The sequence below is a fragment of the Sciurus vulgaris genome, assembly GCF_902686455.1.
Source record: "Sciurus vulgaris genome assembly, chromosome: 12".
NCBI classification, from domain to species: domain Eukaryota; kingdom Metazoa; phylum Chordata; class Mammalia; order Rodentia; family Sciuridae; genus Sciurus; species Sciurus vulgaris.
Genome location: NC_136473.1, coordinates 61,824,202 through 61,849,086, shown reverse-complemented (window position 1 = coordinate 61,849,086; position 24,885 = coordinate 61,824,202). Strand labels below are relative to the sequence as shown.

General features: G+C 34.1%; 1 protein-coding gene and 2 long non-coding RNA genes across 5 annotated transcripts in view; all 3 read left to right on the top strand.

Annotated features, from left to right (window-relative positions):
• Positions 1-24,885, top strand: part of DISP1 (dispatched RND transporter family member 1) — a 184,343-nt gene that overhangs the window by 130,591 nt on the left and 28,867 nt on the right. The gene's annotated exons all lie outside the window — the stretch shown is intronic.
• On the top strand, positions 7,295-9,325 carry LOC306642380. Its single transcript, XR_013758492.1, has 2 exons — positions 7,295-7,948; positions 8,572-9,325. It is a non-coding gene; the product is annotated as an uncharacterized lncRNA (long non-coding RNA).
• LOC306642379 lies at positions 11,485-24,140 on the top strand. The gene is made up of 2 exons (XR_013758491.1): positions 11,485-14,235; positions 14,398-24,140. It is a non-coding gene; the product is annotated as an uncharacterized lncRNA (long non-coding RNA).

Below are 24,885 nucleotides of genomic sequence, written 5' to 3'. Positions count from 1 at the left end.
TTTAACCATTTAACCATTTTGTGTTCAGTTCAGTAGCATTTAATACATTCACATGTTTTGCCATCATCACCACCATCCATGTTCAGAACTTTATTATCATCTTCCCAAACTGAAACTCTGTACCCATTAAACACTAACTCTCCATTCTCCTCTCCTCCAGGACAGGACAGCCACCACTCTGCTTTCTGCCTCCATGGATTTGATTATTGGTACCTCATATCAATGAAATCATATACCTATTTGTCTTTTTATGATTTGCTTATTTCACTTAGCATAATGTCTCTTTAGCCATGTTTTACCGTATATAAGAATTTTCTTTCTTTTTAAGATAATATTTTATTGTACATATATATCACATTTTGTTTATTCATTCATTCATTGATGGCCACTTCCATCGTTTGCCTCTTGTGAATAATTCCACTATGAATATGAATATGCAGATATCTGTATGAGTTTCTGTTCCTAATTCTTTGGGTCAGATGCCCAGATTAGAGGTGAACTTCCTGGATTGCATAGCAATCCTCTTTTTAAGTTTTTGAGGAACTACTGTACTATTTTACAAAGCAGCAGCACCATTTTATATTCCCATCAAAGTTCCACTTTTTCCATATCTCCATCAACACTCATTATTTTATCCGTTTTATCTTATTTGAGAATAGTTATCCTAATGAGTGTGATGCTACAGATTTTTAAGCAGAAAAGGAACACTGTCATCTTCATTGTGGAGAATACATTGAGTCAGAACTTTTATGGATAGGAACACCATTAGAAGGCTTGGTGCGATACTTCAAGTGAGAGATTATGGTGACTTGAAACAGGATTTAGAAATAAATTCATTCTAGGGAGATTAGAAGGTAGAATCAACCAGATTTGGTGTACTATTGGATATGGGTTGGATATGGGAGGGGAGGAAATCACAATTGATTTTCAGTTTCCTGGTCTGTACTGGAGGGGTAAATAGTAATGTCATGTACTAAAATGGGGAAGACAGGTAAAGGGTCCTAAGTAAACAGAGTGGAGGTATCAAGTTTCCTGGGGGACTGGAATTTATTGATAAATGGTATTAAAACAGGATATATGTTGTAACAATGAGTTTCCTTCAGAGAATTAGGATGCTGGGTCGTATGTGATGGTAACATTGATGACAATAATCCTCATAAGGGTTATCTTAAACTGAACTCTGAAGAGCTTAGACTGAAGCCAACAGGTATTTATTTCCTGGATTGTGCTCTGGGCAAGGACCTGAGCCAGATGCTGCCTCCCTTTCTCCATCCAGTAAGATAGCCATAAAGCTAATTTAAGGGAAAAAAGAGCAGTTTGGGTGAGTCTGAACAGGATGTCCTTAGTAGAAAAATTCTGAAAATGGAAATATAATGTGATATTTTCTGCCATTTGTTAATTATTCTACCCAGAACTTTTAAGTGTCTACCAGACACTTAAATTTCCTAAATCTTTTTAGTTTGCTTTGTTATAGTTTATTGAATGTTGCTTTTTTAAGTTTTTGTTTTAAAATCAATAATATCAAGTACTTAATGAAGTATTGTTCAATTACTGTTTCGGATGCATTCATGACTTCACATTATTTTAAAGGATATCTTAAAAGTTGACCGTCTTATAGTTAAGTGCAGGAATGAACTTTCATTTGTAATTACTATTTGCACATATACACAAATGGGCCCACCTGTTTAATATTTTATCTTTAATGTTTTCATTTATTTATAAAACACTTAAGCCATAGAGAATGTTTTAGAGTCAGTCAAATAGAAACTAATTCTAACCTATCCTATTTGCTACTTACTTGAATATGTTCATATTCCTATTTCTCCTCCTCCCTTTTTAATACACTAGGGTCTTTTTCATTTCCTCTTGACTCTTTAAGCTTTAATCTTTCTAAAAGATTCATCATATTGATCACCTGTGTATGATTTTTTTTCTATGTAAAATTCTCTTGTAATTTCTGATAAAATAAAGATCATTGCAGAGATCATATTTGATATATCCTGCTTTAATACATGTATCACTAACTATAAAGTAACTTAAATATATTTTATTTTAAAGCCTCGGACTTTTTTCTTTGTAAATTCCTAGCCTCATATTCATTGTTCAGCCATTAATTAACATGACTGAGAACAGAAGTAATTCAAAAGGCATAGAATCTTCCTATGAAACGAAGGTCTGAGCCTATATCAACAGGTGTGAAGGCCGCTAGCCATCCAGCCACCTGAGGAGTTGGGGATGAGACATTTATTTTGCAGTAGAAACAATAAAGAGTTGTAAGAGTTCAGAGGTGGAAAGGATCCCCGTAGGTTAGTGAGGCTTAGGGACAGTTGGGCTGAGAAGGATAGAACTTACGTGGGCCTTAAAAGATCACTAGAAATTAATAAAGGGACCATAGCAGGCAGAACATGGAAGGTGGGGGGAAATTCTTAGGAGAGAGCTTGCAAAAAATAGAAGCATATTTAAGAAGGAGTAAAGGGAATAGGACTGTTGGAGTGGAGGATCTTTTGAGATGAGAGTGAGCTTTACATCCTGAACACTGTCCAGTTGTCTAAAAGGATGCATGGTAATGATCTGTTCTTTATCCACCAGAGTTGGAAAATGCCTCTCAGGAGCCAGTCACATTTAATGTATACTGGTTGAAACAAGTTGTGAATAATTCATTTGGGATCTTATTGCCTTATTAAAGTGAAAGGATAATGGTATTATTGCAGAGTTAATAAGGAGCTCTGCATCCAAAATTAGCATGAAAGATTTCTAACTAAACTATACTTACCTTTTAATTTGGTATTGCAAAGAAATATTCTTCACTGTAACAGTATCCACAAATGATAACTGGCAATGCCATGGACTCATTATCATTATAGGGAATCTGTGATATTTTGGGGTACCTGCCAAATGCATTTTTATTTTTCTGAAGGTGAATTCACAGACAGATTGTCACTTTGAATGTTTCTGGTGGCACAGTGGAAGAATGAGAGCTATATAGACTTAGAATGTTTGTTATAGAGAGGGTAAAAGAACCCTATAATTAGATTAGCCTCATTAAATTTAACTGAACATTGTCCTTGCCATTCCATACATTGCAGCTGCATGATTCTTACAACCCATATTTCTTTTCTTCTTCAGTTCTTTATTCATTTACCAATTTCTGACTCACTTTTCTCAAGTTTTCTTTTTGTTTCTCCTCAGAACATTAGTTGTTTTCTGTGAAGGGACTTCTTTTTCTTAAAAGAAGTGAGAATTTGTGTATTAAAAGGGACAGAATCTACCACTTGAATTCTTATTCTTTTATATAAATTATATCATAATATATGGAGGTAATATTATAGATAACTCTGAGCATAATTTTCCAATATCTTTCTTACTTTGCTGCACCTGGTCTACAGAAACCCACCCTTTCCTATTTCCTTAACTCTGGTGATAGTTTTACTTTGTTTAACCAGAAAGTTTAAATCAAAAATCACTCTGAAAACATCAGTATTGCTGCCTGAACCTCAGCATTGACATAGATCTCAGCATCTGCTTTACCCAGATCATCCAGAGTCAACCCCAGTGTTTCTCTAAGATGTTAGAGCAATACACAGAGAGATTCAGGATTACCTATCCAAGAATTTATCAAGCATTTAATGAGTAGTTAATGTTAGCTGCTGGAAACACAGATGAAAAACTGAAAGCCTGGTCTGCAACTTCAAAGATGTGAAGACAAGTAAAACACAGTTTTCAGTATGGCCTGAGCACAAGTCAACTTTGATCAGTACACATTTATAAAATTGCTGTACATCCTCTGGAGCATAGAAGTTAAACATCAGTGTTTTTCCAAAGGAATAGGCTAGGTTTATATATTAATACAAAAAGGAAACTAAACTGTACAGTTCTACAAATTTATATCTTTCTCTTTCTTTACAGTGAAATAATAATTTATCTTTATTTCTTGATGTAAATTATTACATATCTTAGACTGCTGGGCAGGTGTCTTTTGCAAGAAGGAATAGTTAAACTTCATTCTTGGAACATTGCTGTTCAGTAGGGCCCAATAAAATTAAAAATTCAGTTCCTCTGTAACACCAACTGCATTTCAAGTGATCAGTATTCATATGTGGCTAGTGGCTACCATATTGGTCAGCACAGATGAAGAATATTCCCATCATTATAGAAAGTTTCATTGGACAGGGCTATGTTTCTTGACTCTGTAAAGCAACTAAGATCTCTTTTCAGCCTTCTTGGGAGCAAATAGAACTTTTATGATGCACAATAACAGCAATATTGACAGTGAATACCCTTGTGTCAACATAATCCCAGTTCATTGGAATTTGCTTGCTTATATTTTGTTAGTATATAATGAAGAAAGGATAAAAAACTCTTTTCTTAAAAAATTTGAAGGACTAAAAAAAAAATAGGAAGGACTATATTAAAAATAAAAAAATGTATGTAATAGGCAAGCAGATCTTTCAAAATCTTCCAGAGGCCACAATTACATCCCACAAAAGCCACCACACATCATTATTTTGATTACTTGAATGCAAAGTTATCAACTTATTCATTTTCTAGTTGCTTGGGGTTTTGATAAGTAGATCAAATATAGTATCAGTTTTTCCCAAGGGTACATAAGTACAACTAGGCTCTAGAAGCAGTCATTGGTGCAACATTCTAACTCTCCTTTTTCTTTTCTCCATTTCTTCTCTTTTCCTCACTGTACAATATATAAGAGCCTGGGCTTTGGAAGATACACTGCATTTGAATCTTGACTGCATTGAATCTGCCATTTCTTAGCTTTGTGATCTTATGTAAATATTTAATTTCTCACAACCTTAGTTTCCATCTTTGTAAATATGGGAATAACAGTAGCTGTCCTGCACTTAGTACAGTACCCAGCACCATATATTAATTTCTCTTCGCTTTTAATTTTTCTTCCTTTATTTTTCTTCTCTTAATTTGTTGTTGTTTGTTGACTGTATTTAATCCTGTTGGTATTGTTTTAGAAACAAAGTTGTTATTGAGACCTAGCTTAAATAAATACACGATGCATTCTTTTTCATTCTTAGTTGTAAATTAAATACTTCATTTAACCCATCAACATACAAGAAAGAACAAGTGGAAAAGGGGGTCACTAATGTGCCTTCTAAAAAAGGAAAAGGAGTTGTTGAGAAAGCTTTCCAACCCCAAAGACTCAAGGCCTTCATACTTTATACCAATTACATAATCTGATTATGATAGTTCTATAGTTATTTTAGAAGAAGTCTGGTAAGATTTAATCTAGATTTTATGGAAACCAAGGTTTATTTTTACGTTCTTTAAAGTAGTCAAATTAACTTTTATAAAGGGATAATGTTTGTAAAATTTAAAACGTTCCAAGCTTGCTTGCCAAATCCAGTCAGTTTGGCAGTCAGATTGAGTGAAGCCCTGTTTTTATTAGGAGGACTTCTTTTAGAGAGTTCTTTATATTATAAATGAGCAGATTTTAGAGTGCTATGCCTCATGGAATGCACTGCACAGTCTGTAATACATTTTATAATATGAGCCTTGGTCATCTTTTACTTTAATAATAAATGTCAAGAAACAATGCCTTCTTTATTTCATAAAATTAATTAATACAACATTTTGGAAAGAAGCAAATATGTTCTTTAATTACCCCCTTTCCACATTACACTTAGTTCTTTAGCAGGTACTGAAGAGTGAAGGAAAAGAAAAAGTGGTTCAAGTGTTCTTTTTCCTTTTGGTTAAAACATAGTTTTGAAAGGTTGTAAAATGTTTGGCAAACAGAAGACTTAATAAAAAGATATTGTTATGGATCATTTACATCATTAATTTCAGGAAAAAGGCAATTGTTATCTACTGTAACTTCTTTCCAAACTTAAGTTACATTGTTAGGTATAATTTAAATAAATTTATAGAACTTAACATTTAAAGGAGAATTTTGATTGCTGTACTTTTCAGCAAAATTGACTGTACAAAATTACATCTTTTTGTTTTAACAAAAACCAGATATTCAACTGGTTGCTTGGTATTTTAGAGTTTTAAATATATTCTAGTGTCTGGGGCATATTTAGGTTTCAATAAATGTTTGTTGAATGAATGATTACAAAAAAATGTTTCTCAAAACATTTTTTTTTGTGAAAGATGTATGAAACTTAAAAAATAAAACCTCATGAAGTTAGAGTGGTCATTGTGATCAAGCAGCTAATATAGTCAGTTTGGGCAAACTGTTTAGAGGGTTATGTGAGTCACACTTATGTGGTGATAGAGATAGGTGGGCTTAGAGAAAACATCATGGGAGATGGGAGGGGCTTTTCAAATATGGACAATAATCCAGCTGCTAAAATATGGGAGCAGGAGACCTGGAGGAGCCTGGAGCAGAGCAAGGCAAGCTCTCTTCATCTGGAAAAGGGCCAGAGAGGCATTGCTACAGGTATTCGTTTTATTCCACCTTTAAAGAACAATATGCTGTAGTTTGTCCATGAAGATTGCTCCCTGAAACAGTGAATTCTGAATCTTTTGTAACAATCATAAAGTATTTATTAAGTTTCTAACTACTTTATATGTAATGATTATATAATTCTAATACCTTTGATTCACAGACATTGCCCTAAATTTGTTAAACCATTTGTTGTGTTGTGTTGTGTGTGTTGCTGTATCTTCAAGGCCTAGCAAGGAGCCTAACATTTGGCAAACACTCCGAAATTAATTGTTGAATGAACTGAATAGATCATTGAACATCAGTCAAGTTCTTATGGAGAGCTTGATTTTATGGCGTGATAATTTGACAATGAAAATCAGGTACCACTGGTCTAATACACATAGTGAGATATTTCCCAGATAGTGGGAGAAGGTGTAAAAGGCTTTGTTTCCTTTATTTATTGTTTGAGACTATCTTTGGGATACCTGCTTCTTTCCTATAAATCTCCTCACCCCAAATGCTTTGACTTATTTATTTGTTTATTTTTGGTTTTGGTTTTTTGTTTTTGTTTTTGTTTTTGTTTTGGTGCCAGGTGTTGAACCCAGGGGCACTTTACCACTGAGCCACAACCCCAGCCATTTTTATTTTTTATTTTGAGATGGGCTCTCACTAAGTTGCGTAAGGCCTCCCAAAGTTGCTGAGTCAGGCTTTGAACTCAAAATCCTCCTGCCTCAGTGTCCCAAGTTGCTGGCATTATAGACAAACATGACTGCCCAGCAATGCATTGACTTTTTAAAAAATCATAGCCTCATTATGAAGAGAAAAGAAATAAAAAGTAGATGTGCAGTCCACTACTACCATAGCTCTTAAGCTTCCTTTTTGTTTGAATTTTAGATGGTGAGGGGTCAGGCATTATATCCTAGGGAGAACCAGACTGGTGATAGCTTCTCTGTTCAACTCTGATTACCTCCAGCATATTTGGAAATCTGATAAAAGTGTCTTTATAAGCAACCAATAAATTATGAACCTGAAGGATAAACCCTAAATTCCAAACTAAGAGTTTGGACTTTTCTTTGTTCACATGTATTCTTTTGAATTTAGAAAGTTAATAAAACAAGACAATCCAAAACCAAATTTGATTCTTTGTTCTGTGTGAATTTACTGTTTTAGTTGGTTTAGATAAATCACTTCCTTTCCCCCATTTGAATGGTACATGACTGATAGTCACTACCTAGTCCGTGTTTCAAGCATGATGCTTTCTACAGGAATATAAGCAATTTACTGTCTCTAAGCACTATTTTGTTGTGTCTAGGAAGAAGCAAGGATGGACAGTTTAGCATATTCATTCCTTCAGACCCTATTTGTGTCTGTGGTCACTTGGACCTGCCCACCGCCACCCTCCTGAAACACTGCTTTCATTATGTTACTTTGCTTAGAAATCTTCCACAGTTTCCTCAAACTTCTTGACCTGGCATGAAAGTTTTCCTTTAAGGGATGGAGTGTGTTTTGAAGAAGGAAGGATTAGTTGAAGGAGGAAGAGTCTTCTAGCCCTAGGTAAGAATGGGGCAACAGATATCAGTGCATAAGATTACTTTTAACAGATGATTTTCCTTGTATTTCAGAAGTTTAAATAGAAAAAGGACGTTTATCTTCATTTCCACTTACGTATATAAGGGGTGCTATAGTAGGGAGATAATTCTTTTGGTCCCAGCCAATATTGAATATTCTGGATCTTTGGTTTTTAGCTGTTAGTTTGGAACTTGGTTTTTTAACTGTCAGCCATAACCTATCATAAATGTTACCAGAAACTAAAACTATTTCATTATAAAGCAATCCCTAGGAAAGATTTATTTTTAATCATTTAAAAGTTACCCTCTAATTCATAGAGTTAATTCTATATTGAGTTCCAAATTGTATTGTCCCCCTTCCCCACATCTCTTTGCCCTTGGACCTCTTCCTCTTTAAAATTCTCATTGACCAGCACCAGTGTCTGGTGAGTGTTTGGGCTTATGGATTGTAGAATTTATTCCAGCATTCCATGCTCTTAAGTTAGTTAAGTTTAATAAGGTTTTTCTGGCTTTCTTATGGGCTTTTCTTGGATCTCTTATTAATAATTACTATTCACATCTTATTTCAAAAACTATATATTATGCTCTCATTAAGCATGTTTTGTGCAGGGCTCACAGCAACAGTCTGACATGGAAAGGCTTGATTATAAGGGTAAGTACTTTATAATTTAGTGTAACTTTAAAATGTTACATGGGGTTGTTTGCTTTATAACCTCAACTAAACTATGCAAATTTACATTCATGTGCTGAAGAAGAAAGTTTTCTTTTAACCCAAGCTCCTTTTCAATCCTTTAAAATTTTTTTAATTAACGGTTGTCCCTTTCAGAAGTCTAATTGCTTTAAAGTATTTTCTTTACTGTTGCAAAAAAAAAAAAAAAGCATTCTTGGGGTATGCATTGTATGAGACCCAGAGCCATGTGGTATTTTGACCTTTCATAGTGCCCTTCCTCTGCCCCCTGATAAGTGGCAGAGACAAAATGTGTTTGAAAATGAATTTCCCATGCCCTGCTTCCCTCACCTTTCAGCAAACAGCAGAATAGTCACCTTTTAAATAGTGATCTGCTAGGCCTTAGAACTCATCTTAAGGAGAAATAATTAACTAATAGTATAACACCCCTGCCATTCCCAACCTGTTTTGTATAACAGTTCTTTTCTTGGTGACTTGAATAGTAAACAGCATTATTTCTTGCTTCCTACTTAGGACCTGGATCAACTAATGAAAGTGAAATTTCTTTTTAACTTAAATTGGAACTGAAGCTATTATATGAAAATTAGTTTTGTTCCAGCTTTTGGAGTGGTTTTAAGTTTATGTGGGACAGGCAGAGAGCATGTACAATTATGCACAAAACCTTTTTATTAATTTTTTTTAGGACATCACATAGAAATGCCATTATGGGTTACCAGGCTTAGTTGCTAATTGAGATAACTGTTAACCAGATCTAATGAATGTGCAGCTTTGCCCTACAGTATTTCTGTTGAATAGATATCCTTATGTTTCAGATATTTGTTTTTTGCCAGAAAGTTTCGATTGAGTTGGCATGGTGACTCATACGTGTACACACTGCATATTTCTATCATTTGCTGCAATCATTTGTGTATCTTCTTAGAAACATTCTTAATGTCTTTAAGGGAAAATTTTCAAAATATTTAACAGCTGAATTGGAGGTAAGTCCCCCCCACCCCACCCCAGCTGATTAGTAGCCATTGAATGGTTAAGTGGGCTTTAAAGTGAACGGAAGAAACAGCAAAAGAAATTCATCAGGAATGCCCATAATCCATAGACATTTCAGCAGTTACTTGTCATTTTGAAACACATGCATTATTTTCTCCTTTAGACTAGTATATTCTTATCAGGTATAAAGAGACTATGAATTTGCTTAAAATATAGATATTGATTAATGAAGGGAAGAATGGTCATAAGCAGGTCTATATCTGAAGAGATGTAAATTCAACACAGTACTAAAAATGCTTTTGGTATCGTACTTTAGAAACTAAATGTTTTATTTTTCCTTATCAAAATAACTAACCTGAGACATTCTATTTACAAATCATGAATTAAAACAGAAGCAATAATTCTTCATTATTGTGAATTAAGTATATAAAATTTAAATTCTAGTACAGAATACAGTTAAATAGAACATTATAACTGTCCCATTAAGGTTTCAAATGGGAAGAGATGAAAATTTTGAAGTGACATATCTCATCTTCTCTTTCTTAAAAATATGTAAGTTTTGCATGAAAAATACTTAGCTATTAATGGTTTCTATATCAATGAGTTATGTGATTATTTGGTCATATAAGCAGTATAAGAACATTTAGTTTTACATCAGCATTAGCATTGCAATTTAGGTTACATAACATTCAAATATTTCCTGTTCTACTGTCACATACATGACTGTTTCATTTGTAATTTTTGTAACAAAATGATCTTTTAAAGATTTTTTTTTTTTTTTAGTTTTTTAGATTGCAGATGGACACAATACCTTTATTTTATTTATTTATCTTTATGTGGTGCTGAGGATCAAACCCAGGGCCTCACACGTGGTAGGCAAGCCCTCCATCGTTGAGCCACAACTCCAGCCCCTTAAAGAATTTTAATAATAAATTTTATTGTTACTAAAAATATTTTATAATATTCTTCAAATATGTATAATAGTTCATCTTTGAGTTTAAAGCTCTTTTAAAAATTATGATATGGGACTTTGTCATGCACTGTACTTATGTCCTTGGTGAAGAAAATAGACTTTAAAAAGACATAAAGTTGCAATTAAAATGAATAATAACAATATTACTGATTCCAGTGAACACTGCATGCCAGGCATTGTACTTTTTTTTACATTTACTCTAATTTAATCTTGAAAGCAACCCAAGGAATTTAGTGCTATTGATATCATCTTCATTTTATAGAAGAAAAAACTAAGGTCTGAAAGATTATATAGTGTTTAAAAGATTAATTAAATAGTTAATAGTTAATTGAGTCCAGGTCTGTCTGATTTGGAAGCCTTTCTTCTAATTGCCTCTCTATGCTGTGCAAATATTAATTGTTTTGTTTAGTTTCATAAGTAGTTCCAGACATAATTATGGAATGCTTACTATATAGCAGGCACTGTGCAAGTTCATTCGTTAGATCATAGAACTGAGATCTTACTGATCACAGATAATATAAATAATCATGAGGACACACATGACCCATCTTCAACTCCCCTAATAATTTTTAGATCATGGCAACAGAATACTCATAGTGTCACCTTGTACAGAACCTGAGGAAAAATCTTACCTGTTTTCTCTAACCTTGTTGTACATATGTCCATATTGTACATAAACACCTTCCCTGATGTGGAGCACACAGTGGGTTCTTGGAAATGCTAGTAGTGATAAGTACATACTCCAGTTTTTTGTTTGTTTGTTTGTTTTTTGTGTTTTTTTTTTTTTTTTTTTTTGCGGTGCTGGGGATTGAACCCAGGGCCTTGTGCTTGTGAGGCAAGCACTTTACCAACTGAGCCTTCTCCCAAGTCCACATACTCCAGTTTTAAAGTGAAGTTTTGTTGCTTATCAGAAACCTTTTATAGGCAATTTAAGATCTGTATCATATAAGACATTTGAACAGATGTTTCTAAAACTATAAGAGAAAAGAAAAGTCTCATCTAGGAATCACCCATTTGAAAATTACTAGGACTTTGTTTTTGTGTATTTTCCTAAATTTAAACTAACTGAATTTTAACTATCTGAGGTTCTGTGTAAACTTCTATCTTTGACTGTCCTAAAAAGGTCATGCTTTAGGCAAAATCCATCTATGATGATAGAAGCCTGAATATTGATTATTGACTGGGAAGAAGTACAAGGAAGCTTTTGGAGTGCTGGGATATGTCATTATTTCTTGATCTGAATAGTGGTTACCTGGATACTTACATGTGCAAAAATCATCAGATTATTCACTGTAACTTTATGCCTTAAATTGAAGAGTTGGGTGGAAAGGTTTAAAAGTTTAAAAGAAGGACAAAAAGGGATTTAAGCGCACCATCTGACCCCACCCTAAACTTTCTCTCACTTTTTGGCAAGTTCATATATACTTGAAAGGCAAGAACAGTACTGTATTTTTTATATTTCTGGTATGGAGTGGAAGAAGAGGATGGAGGCAAGTGAAGGGAGGGGGAATAATATCACTTCACAGTCAGCATACACACCTCTCTTTTTAGTAGCTTCAAAATAAGCCCAGCTCCAATCTGTGTTGCCACCTTTTGTGGTATACCTTTGTTTTTCCCTTGATTTGAAGACAGCAAAATTAAGCAGCATTTTTATTTTGGAAAAATCAAAAAAGTGGTTTGTGACATGATCATATTCGTGTACATATCTTGCCTTACTTGCTTTCCCACTTGCATCTCTGTTAGTCTCTCATATTCCTGTTTTGGTACTTAAGAGCAGAAATTGTATCTTTTACTTTTTGCTGCTCAGCAAATGAACTGGAATTTTAGGGTGGAGAAGAGATGACAAAAGGAATGATTTAATAGTGTTAAGAAAATAAAGGGCTGTCCTTAGGCTGCCCTCCTCAGGGAGGATAGTAACATTTCTTTCCTATCTCTCTGTCAAAGATGATATGATAGAAGTAAGCCAAGATTATAGAAAGATTTAAGATTTCCCATATGGAGGAGCCAGATTTAAGGTCAGGAAGAAGAAATTGAAGGGGTGATTTGAACATTTATGACAAGCAAGAGCCCTTAGAGTCATTTTTCTCCCACATACCTCAGCCTATGACGTAAGTCTGGGAAAACTTAGTTGACTTGAAATTACATGAGTTTACTTTGTAAGAAATACCTGTGCACAAAGAAAGCACATGGGAGTTCTTGTTATACATTGTCCTGTTAGGAAGTTGAACTGAAAGGCTTTTGAAAATTCCTTTAGATTCTTTGTTCTAGACTATAATTTAGCATATAAATACCATGGAGAATTAAAAGTTCTTATATTTGGTTGGGGACCCATTTAATAATTTCTTCTAGTCTTTTACTAGCTGAAAATATTTTCAAGTTGCTGATGTGCAAATAACATGGTAAACTCATTAATGCTTTAAAGGGAGTTAGGATTTTCTAACTGTATTCCATTCTTGGGCCTTATTTATTTTGAAGCCAAAGTAAAAAGTGTGATTCTTTGAAAAGAATTGATAGATGAATGGATGTAGTAGAATAGAGGAAGCAGACCTAGTGTGTATAAAAATGTAATCAAGTAAAACCCCTTGATAACTTAATGGGCTCCTGACTTCCACCAAACTCCTGTTGTCAAATGGTGCCAGACTAAAAAAATTGTTATCTTTTGACAAATGGGGAAATAATGGGCAATTCCCTTTCAGGAAGTAAGGAGATATTTCCATTACTTTCCAAGTCTAGATTCCCCAAATCTGACTAACAAAACAAGCACCCAAAAAAAAAAAAAAAAAAAAAAAAACCTGAGATTTCTGTTACCACTGTTGTATCCTGGAAAAAAGTCTCAGAATTCACATTCATCCCCACTGCTAATTAAACCCAAGCTAACAGCTGTTACTAGATGGCACGGAAACATAGCCTGTACCAGGACAGATTTGGATGATTTAGCCAGACTCTGGAAACTTAAACCTCCAGCTGCACAAGCGTGCCACAATTAGCTTGTTATTCTCACAATATTGGATTCCATGTATTTTGTGGAAGTGGATTTTCGGATTTTACTTTTCCCTCTTAAAACAGGGCTTTCTATAAGATGGTGATTGAAACATCACAAAGTAACAGGGCTGGCCTAAATTATTTGGCAAGTGGAATGGGAAAAACTAATGTCGGGATCAAGGATGACTCTATGAAAGTGGTCACAGAAATTATAAAGGAAAATTACAGCCATTGACAAATATTAAATGCATGTCCAAAAAATCATGTTAAAAAACTTGTATCACTCACTAGAAAGAGTATTTGCCACAATCCTTATGTTTCAAAACTTTAATATGACTTTTATAAATAATGGGAAAGATATGTGTAAGTTAAAGACACAAAGTAATGTACTGTGATGATAATTGTGTGTTTGTAAAGTATGGCAAGTATGGAACATAATGTGACTACTAAAAACCATGTTTTCAGGAGATTTTAATTACATGGAAAAAGCTCACAATCCAAAGTGATAACACCTTATACATCCAGTATGATCCCAATTGTGGGCATATTTGTTGTCTATATTTAAGCACAAAGGGAAAAATTCTGAAAAGAAATAAATTAAAAAGATACAGAGATTTTTATCTGTGTAGTAAAAATATGAATAATTGTTTCTTTCCTTCATAATATTCTTTGATTTTAGATTTTAAGAAAACAAACAAAAAACATTAAAATAGAAAATATTTCTTCTCACTAAAGCATGGGTCCTTCTTTAAAAATTAAAGTTCATGCTGAATGCTGTGGGGCACTCCTGTAATCCCAATGACTCAAGAAGGCTGACGCAGGAGGATTGCAAGTTCAAAATCAGTTTCAGCAACTTAGCAAGACCCTGTCTGAAAATAAAAAGTAAATAAATAAAAGGATTGGGGATGTAGCTTAGTGGTAAAGCACCCTTGGGTTCAATCCCCAATAACAAGAACAACAAAAATCAAAGTTCATATTTTAGAATGAACAAAACATTGAATGAAAAGCCTATCAAAGGTAAAATTTTAGGATTGAAAAAAGAAGGCTGTATACTGCCTTTCTGAGATAATAGATGGGTAGACCTAGGACAAGCACTTTCAACTTGAGCACTCTTTCATGTTTATTCTTGTAAAAGCCCTTAGTTTGGCAAACTAGATGATCACTCCCCACTCCCTATCGCAAGTGTCTCTGATAATCTGGCATCATTTCCTACAGCGTTTTAGCCTTCAACACATGCAGACACATGTGTTATTGACATCACCAGTTGATCATTCTCCATGTTCATCTAGTTAACAGATGAGGAGCTCTGCCCATCTTCCTACCAAGCATTTTTGAGAACTTTTTTTTAATTAAACCACTTATCTAGCTACTTAAAAAGTCTGCCTTTCTAGCTCTTCATGTAAAGACAGTACTGTTTCAATGCATTTTAAAACACTAGTTCTTACAGATCTTATGGGGCAATCATTTTTATTGACTATTCACATGAAGTATTTCAACACAAAATTTTGATTAGAGGAACATGGTTCACCAGCTTTTGCCATGGCAGAGCATTGAAATTCTTCCCAGGAGGCTAAAATATGTGGTGATTTGAATTATCTAAAGTTCCACAGGAAAATGCAATAGAATTTCACAGCAGGAAAGGACCTTAGAAATAACTTAATCCAGCTCTCTTTTACAAATGAGGAAATTGAAGCCAGAGGGGTTAAAACCCAAGATTTAAAACCCAGTTGGAAATAGGTCTTCTGACTTCTTACTGTGGTCTTTTTAATATATTATCCTTAGAGTAAGTTCCTAAATGTCATTATGTGATATTTTTGAATCACTAGCATATATGATAGGTTTTGGAGTTGCAAATGAGTACAGTGAATTTAAAATTTTAGCTGGGCTGGGGATGCAACTAAGTGATAGAGCACATGCTTAGCATGTATCAGGCCCTGGATTCAATTCCCAGCACCACAGAAGAAAAAAAATAAAATGAAGTTTTAGCCTAGTAACCATGATGACAAAGTGTATTAAGGACATACTATAGCTTGAGAACATGTGATCTCAGCACAGCAAGGTTTTCCTCATTTTCTGCAGAAAATTCTCATTTTTTCTCAGTCTGATTCTTTTAAACTTAATTTTTTTCTGGTGTTAATTCTAGACTTTGAGAAGAAAATTCTTCTATCAGTGTTATTTTTATTGAAACCAACTTAGTTAGACTTTTACTTTGACCTTTATTTAGCCAAAATTTCCCCTCTTTAAATATCTTTTATTATTGTATTTTAATTATACAGAATAATGTGACATATTCTTTTATGCATATAACATACTTCGATTATATCCACCCCCATTATCCTTTCCCCCTATCCCCTTACACTTTAATAGTCTGCCTTCTATTTTCATGTTCTTTCCCTCACCCCTTGCCTTAGGCTCTATATAGGATCTCTTTATATTTTACTTAAAATAATATAAAGTGATTGTTAGATATTATTCTCATTAATCTCTTAGTTCTTTGCTAGTGTGACTTTCTTCTAGTTTTTTTTTGGGGGGGGCAGTTATTTCAAGTTACAAAAATGTAATTTTTCAGTTAAAGGAGATGCACAAGAAAGTCTTGTTAAGGAAGAAAAGTCTGTTTCACTATAGATTATTGTTCTGAAAAGCATAACTGAAAGATTTCTATAGATGTTTGAGGACATTAGTCTATCCTCCTGGCTACTAAAATGAAGATATCACAACAGCTGCAAGAGATTGCTTACACTGTTGGAATTCATTTCGATACAGTAGAGTTTTATTATTTTTTAAACTCCCTCCCCAAAGTGTTTTTTGATAACAGGTGTGACTTTTAACCTCTCACACTCAACCTCATATATTGAGTAATTTTGTAAAGGCAAAATAATCCAAAATATGTGGGAAATGAACTTAAGAAAGATTAATAATGTTTCTTATAGTTTGGAGATCAAATGATAGTTCTTACAAAATTAGACATACTAAAAATTGAAAATACCAAATGTTGGGTGAGGAGATAATTGGTGAATTTAGGAATTATTGTCTTTATACTTTTGATCTCTGGTCTAGCAGATTAAAGAATATATCCTGTTAATGAGTAAATTTAGACTAACTCTTAGACATTAAATAAATACATAATCAGAACTTTTTAAAAATACAAATAAACCTTCACTGAGGTTGTAATTAATGTACAGATTCTTACTTATGTAATTTGTGTAATTTGTTTTGGCAATTCAAAACAATTGAATTTTCTATTGGTTTGCAATTGGTTTTCTGTGGATAAGATCCATAAAATTTTGAAAGTGAGCAAGGTTTGTGTTTCTTAATGAAAATAGTGAAGGTATTTGTTGAATCAGGCTTCATGTAAGCCCCAAAGATAAAAAACTGTGCCCTCAACCTCCAAACTAATCTTTTAGACAACCTCTTTGTATTGTAATCCAAATTTATCACTAACTTCACTTTAGTAGGTACTGCTACCATTTTTGATTAATATTTAAAGCTTATTAGACATAGTTTTAAACATTTCTTATTGTCTTTAAGATATATCATTTTATACATAAACATTAAACAACAGTGAATATGGAAATTCCTATATTCATAGGATATAGAAACCTTTGTTTATCCAAAATATCAAAATTTTTCCTTATATTACCATATATATTTAAGGCAATAGATGCTTGTCATTTTGATTCACATCTTTATATGATTCTTAAAGGCAGATTCTGGATCATTAAAGAAAGATTACAGTCTTTTCCACTTTTTTTGGTCACTTTTCTATAGGTAGGTCACTGTAGTAGCTCCCACCCTGTTCTGTTCTTCAGTGTTTCCCCTTCACATTACCACCAGATCAGTCTTCCCAAAATAGTATTTTTATCATATTAGTTCTTGCTTGGAAACTTCAGCAGCTTTCTATATCTGTCATCTACTTTGGTCCCTTGTTTCCCTGAAAACAACTCCTAATAATCTTCACTGTTCCCTCATAACAAGTCCTTATTGGCTTTACTCATGTTGCCATGTGAAGGCATCTAGCCTAGGTGCTGTCACAGGGCTTCCTTTCTCTCTCCCTCCTGTTTATCTATGGAATATTAATTTATCCTTTAAAACAACTCCTGACACAACTAATTTGTGAACATATTCTCTCAAAGACTTAAAAAAATACAAAGTATAGCTTACTGTTGATTCTTCTTTCCATTAATACAAGAATGAATGAATTGTGGCATATTTATTCTATGGAATTATGTACAACATGAAAACAGTGAAACTGGAGTCCACATATCAACACAAGTGAATTTCATAAACAGAGCAACAAAGGCAGTTTATGGACTATATATAGTAACACAGTTCTTACAGACTCTAAAAGCATGCTAAACAATTCTGCATGTCTTTATGATATGTACATATGAATTAAAAGTAGAAATATATGCAGAAAACTTTTCATATATGTATATATGAAATTATAAATTTTTACATTATTATACATACTATACATAATAGTGGGATTCATTGGTACATAGTCATACATGCACATGATATAATGATATAATTTGGACAATGTCATTCCTCAGTGTTTCTTTCTCTTCCCTCCTCCTTCCCCATGGTCCCTTTTCTCTTGTCTATTGGTCTCCCTTGTATTTTCATAAAATTCCCCAATATACCTTTTTTCCCATTTTCCTCTCTAGCTTTCACATATGAGAGAAAACATTTGACCTTTGGCTTTCTGAGTTTGGCTTATTTCACTAAACATGATATTCTCAAATTTCATCCATTTCCCTGACATAGTTTCATTCTTCTTCAAGACTGAATAAAACTTCATTGCACATATATGCCATTTTTCTATATCCATCCATCCATTGATAGACATTTAGATTGGTTCTATAGTTTGACTATTGTGAATTGTGCTGTAACTATGGATATGCATGTATTGCATAGCATAATGACTTTAATTCATTAGGATAAATATCAGGAGTAGTATGGTTGGGTCATATGGTGGTTTCATTCCTCGTCTTTTGAAAAACCTCTATACTGATTTCCATAGTGGTTGTACTAATTTACAGTCCCACCAATGGTATATAAGTGTTCCTTTCCCCCAACATCCTCTCTGGCATTTAATGTATTCTTGATGATTGCCATTCTAACTGGAGTGAGATGAAATTCGGTGTAGTCTTGTATTTCCCTGATTGCTAAAGAGGTCAAACATTTCTTTTTCATTTATTTGTTGACCATTTGTATTTCTTTTTGGAGAAGTATCTGTTTAGTTGATTTGCCCATTTATTGGGTTTGGGGTGGTAAGGTTTTTGAGTTCTTTATATATTCTGGATATTAATCCTATAAGAAAAGTAGCAAAGCTTTTCTTCCATTCTGTAGGTTCTCTTGTCTCATTCTTGTTTCCTTTGCTGTGCAGAAGCTTTTATTTGATGCCATCTCATTTTATTAATTCTTTGTGTGATTTCTTGAACTTTAGGAGTCTTATTGAGGAATCCTTGGCCTGCACCTTTATGTTGGAATTTGACCCTACATTTTCTTCTAGGAGTTGCAGGATTTCTGGTTTAGTTCCTAGGTCTTTGATTCATTTTGAGTTGACTTTTGTGCAGATAAGGATCTAGTCTCATTCTTCTACATATGAATAGCCAATTTTCCCAGCACCATTTATTTAAAAGATTGTCTTTTCTCCAGTGCATGTTTTTGGCACCTTTATCAAGGATCAGATGACTTTATTTTTTTGTGTTTACCTCTGTAACTTCTCTTCCATTGGTATGTATGTCTGTTTTTATGCCATTTTTGTTACCATATGTCTGTAGTGTAATTTGAAGTCAGGTACTATGATGCCTCCACCATTGCTTTTTTGTCTTGAAATTGCTTTAGCTATTCTGGGTCTTTTATTCTTCCAAATAAATTTTAGGGCTTTTTTTCTAGTTCTGTGAAAAATGTCATTGGTATTTTGACAGAGGTTGCATCAAATCTGTAGATTATTTTTGGTGAGATAATATAGACATTTTAACAATTTTCATCCTGCCTATCCATGAACATTCGAGGTCTTTCCATCTTATAGTGTCTTCCTTAATTTCTTTGTTCAGTTCTGTGTTCTTTAGTTTTCATTGTAGAGGTCTTTCACCTCCTTGATTAGATTTATTGCTAGGTTTTTGTTCTCTGAAGTAATTTTAAAGGGATTATTTTCCTGATTTGTTTCTTAACAGATTCATTATTGGTGTGTAGAAAAGTTATTGATATTTGTATATTGATTTTGTATCCTGTCACTCTTGACTCTTTTCCCAGTCCTTTTCCTCCTTCGGTAGAAACAGGTCTGTTGATTTGCCACATTCCCCTCTCTGTTTTAAAAATAAGTTTATATATTTTGTGTTTAAGTGTTTACATATAAATATGGTATGAATTATTTTGAAACTTCTCACTTTGCCTTGGAGTTCTTTTCGTATCAGCATAAATGTATATAGATTGTGTGTGTGTGAGTATGTGTGTGCGTGTGTGTGTGTGTGTGTGTGTTTTCATTCTGTACAGCATCCCCTACTGTGGACATATCACTGGTTTTTTCATATGTAGAAGAATGAGACCAGATCCTTATTTCCCACCCTGCACAAAAGTCAGTGTCCATGTATGAAGAGAAGGATTCTTTTTCCTTGTAAACTGCACCTCAGTGAGGATCCTTGCATATGCCCTCCTTTCCATTTTTGGTTCACAGCAATGTCTCATAGCCTACATCAGTATGCAGCTTCTTTTTTGCAGGGTATAGCTTCTTCTTTTCAGGGTACGGCCAACAAAAACAAAAACACACATAGGATCAGTGAAGAAATTTGGATTTTAGACCTGGCTCTACCATTGATTTGCTCAGTGGTCTCCTAACTTTTTCACCTATGTTTCATGGAAATGTTAAATGGGATAACATTCTGACAAGCTCTTATTCTAATTAGGCTTGTGGGAGTGTTAGCATCAATTTTTACTTATTTTATGTTATTTTAGCAGTGCTGGGATTGACCCAAGTCCTTGCACATGCTATGCAAGACCTATACCACTGAGCTACTCCCCCAACCCCCATCCACTTTTATTTTGTGTTCAGTGACTAGTAAGTATCTCTTGGATCTTATAAAGTCAATCATAAAGATTCACAGTGCTTATGAATCAAGGGTCATCACACTTTGTTCCACATGAATCATCTTCTGCCATTACTCCTTAACTGATCCTCAAATACCATTTCCAGAGGAAAAAGTAGTAGTGGTGATAATTTTTTTTTCTTTTGGATAAATGCTCAGTGTTTTATAGAAAGCAGTGACTTGTACTAGCTCATTTTAAAGTATTATCCTTCTCTCACAAATTCTGAGTAATTAAAGACATTGCTTAAGATTGTCAACTAATAAGTTTTAGGGCCTGGCCTCTACTTCTTATCTTTTGATTTCTAGGTTCTCTATTTTCTTAAAGACAGTTTCCTTATACTGAAAATATTTGTTGAACATGTGCTAAATTTCTTTTTTTTAACATTCCCAAGGAGCTTGGTATTTATCAGGTGCTCTTTGAATGTTCATCCCCCACTAACAACCTTTCCCTTCTGTCTCTGAGTTCATTTTGTGTAGTAGTTGGGACTCTGTCCAGTTGTTTCTAGACTTCAAGATGACCAACATTTTTGAGCCAACATCTCCTAAGCATTCAGGAAATGCATTACGCAAGTAGTTGTGGTTATTGCTATCCTTCAAATCTCTTGACACAGACCATAAACATTTAGTTCTCTTCCATGAAAAATGGATTGGAGGCCAAGCTTAACTTGTCTCAGGGTATCTGTTTCATCTTCATGGTATAACCCAAGTGTGCCAGTGATGATTCATGGAAATGCTAAAGGGTGAAGAATGGCTTTGCTTTTATTGGAAATCTTTTAAAGAGTGTTCATCAAAGTGGATTCTTTGTTTTCAGATACTTTTTTCCTAACATACCAGCACTGAACTGAAGTTACTTCTTACAGAGTATCCTTTCACAAAAGGACAATCCACTGTGACTATTGAGACTAAAATGTGCTAATTTAAGTACTTTATTGCTTAAATTAGGCTACTAGCATAAAGCTCACAGTATATTTTCCTTCATAATATTTTATTTGTTCAGAAATATATGAAGCCATTTTTTCACAGGCTTGATTTTCCTGAATGATAGGAAGAACAACTTGAAATTTATAAAACTGGCCAGGCACTGTGGCAAACTCGTAATCCTAGCAACTCAGAGACTGAGGTAGGAGGATTTAATTTGTAGTCAGCCTGGAGAACTTAATGAGACCTGAGACCCTGCCTCAAAGTACAAAAAGGGTGGGGGGGAACTGGAGAAGTAACTCAGTGGTCAATCCCTGGTACCACGAAAAACAAAAAAGAAATTGATAAAGCCAACACTGTCTCTTTGTAATTTGTAATATTAATTCTGCAGCTATGTCAAGAAGAGAATTATCCGGATGAAACATTTTCATGTTGCTTTATTCTCATTTCCTTCACCATACAATCTTTCCTTTCTCTTTCTTCCCAAAAATTATTAAAAGAAATTTTAAAAGGTGAGGGAAACAGAAACACTGATTTTTTTTTCAGTTTCTTGTTAACTTTTCTCTTCATACTTTATTATTTTTAAAAAATTCCCCTCACCTCCTTATAGATCCCCATTATCTTGATTGATGTGTGCCTCCCTCTCCCTCCTTCTGAGAACTTTACAGTCTCATTAGTTGTTCCCTTGACTGATATTTGCACACATACCACAGTTCACTGGTCATCTGAGTACAGGAGCCAAGGTTCTCAACTGCTCTTACTGATCCTGAGTGTGAAGTGCCAAGGGCAATTTGTTGCTAATTATGAGTACTTGAGTTTGTAAGTGCTTTATTTGTTTTTAAGTAGATTTGCATATAGCTCTAAAATAATGTCACTGTCACCCACTTGCATACAGAAATGCTTTCTTGAGTGGGAGAGAGTGACACTGCAGTTAGTCTACTGTCAGGGAATTGTGCATTACCCCAGCTTTCTCTACTGGGAGTGTGGGAGTGTGTTCTGGAACATGTAAATGCTATTTTTCCTTGGGCATTTTCTTATCAGAAAAAGGCTACCACCTAACCAAAGAGCAGTCAAATGTTCCCACTTAAGATTATTATTGTTGTTTGAGTTTGTTTGGGTGGCTGGTTGGCTGGCATGTGTTTTGACCACATGGTATTAAAAGATGAATGAACCCTAGAAAAGAGACAGTTTTCCTCTCTCTTTTAGAGATGACATTTGTTTGTTTTTATTAGTTGTTTATCAACACAAGAGTCTGAAGTTAGGGTGAAAAATCATCCTGCAGTTTGTTGTTGTTAGATATTAAAAGGAACAAATCTGAAAGATTTTATAAATGCAGAAAGACTGCTTTTTATCTATGAAAGTATGAGGTGGTTCCCTTCTTGTCCCTTGTACATTTATTTTCTGGTAGGAGATGCACAGGCAGAATTAAAGAAGGCAACACTCTAAAATGCTTTCATTTTTTTTACCTGTAGTGTGGTTTGTGTGTTTCCAGATCTATTTGTCATTTCCATTAGAGAGAAACTTCAAAAGGGATCTAATGTTTTCCCAGGAGGTATCTTTGTGGTAACCTCAATATTTCTTTTTCCACTCATGTTGACAATCTTTAGTTATTGTCTCAAATTTTATCATGAAATGAAGTCTTTACTCAAGCAGAAATAATGTGACGAATCCATAGTTGTTTCTGTCTCAGGAGTAAACTAGTCAGAGACCCACGAATTTCTCAATTTAAAAAAAAAGTTAGTGGGAGTAAGTGGGAGGAAGGTGAATGTTTACATTTCTTAAAACTCAAATGTATGCAACAAAATCTTATGTCCTTGCAAATACCTACTACGGTATATCCCAGAATTGTGACTCCAGGGATCATTTTAGGTCTAAAGGTAGTGAAATCTATTAACTTCTTAATAGAAGTTCAAGAGATGCTTTTGAGGATGCATAACTAGAAAACCAGACATGAGAAATTAAGGTTATGCATACAGATGATTTGCTTCTTTGTCCAATGCTTTATATTCTCCCTCTCTGTAAAAATAAAATTTTCCCATAGCTTATTAATAGCTTCATCCTTGGTGTTCAGATAGCATATTCTTTAAAAGTCATTGTGTGGCCAAGTGTGGCTGGGCAGGAGGACCACAAGTTCAAGGCCAGTCTCAGCAATTTATCAAGACCCTGTCTCTAAATGAATAAGTAAATAAATAAGCAAATCCTGGGGTTGTAGCGTAGTGGCAAAATGTCCCTGGATTCAATTCCTAGTACCAAAAACAAAAAAGGTCAGTATGTGAATGTGTCAGTAGTTGTACAACTGTGAAAGTACTAAAAACCATTTAATTAAATACCTTAAATTGATGAATTCTATAATATGTGAACTATCTCTCAATTCTGCTATATCAAAAATCAATATGTAATTATGTTTGAAATTATAGGTTCAGAGGTTTGTTTGGCCAATTTATTCAAAAAAACTAAAGGTGCCTCATGGTTTCTTTCAGGAGTGAACATTTTTACAGAAAGGGCACTTTGGGTAAAGTGTGCTTCCTAGGCCTTTACCAAAGCACCAGACTTGTGCTTTATATGCCTCTGTGCAGTCGCTGGCCCCCAAGTGGCATCAGGTTCTCCAGGTTGAGGCCGTTCTCTACTCCATCCACACACTTCTGCTCCCTGCATTTGACATTTGTGCTTATCAAGCCTATATGTGTGGCTTGGACTTGTTTTTAAAATTATGTCATTTAGTTGAATTTTAAACATAATCTACTTGTGTGTAAGTGCTAAAAGAAAGTTGTTTTACAAAACGAAAATTGCAACTTTAGGAAAACTACATAAAGGTAAAGTGCTCAAAAAAAAAAAAAAGAAAAAAGAAAAAAAAAAAACCTTTACTATTGAATTAGGCATGGGAAGAACAAGTAAAAGATTTGAAGGGAAATCATCAAAATATAAATGGTATTGTAGTCAGTATACCCAGAATACTCACAAGTATCCAAGTTCTCCAAAACTGCAAACCATAAATGACACAGTGTAGGTATAGTTTATCTAAGAAAAAATTGCCAAATGAGTGAGTGTACTTTGTGTTGAAGATATAATTCAATGTTTAAGGAATGTAATAGCACTTTTTAAAAAGTTTCTTACTTTAAACTTTCTGATTAACCACCAAACTTATGGTTCCTGCAACATTGAATCAGAGAACCTCTGCCACAGGACCCAGCAACACACAGAAAGGAAGAAATATAATAAAATGAGAAAGGATTTTAGGATTGACAAATGTGAGTGGGCCGAAGTTACAAACAATGTTTGTATGTGTG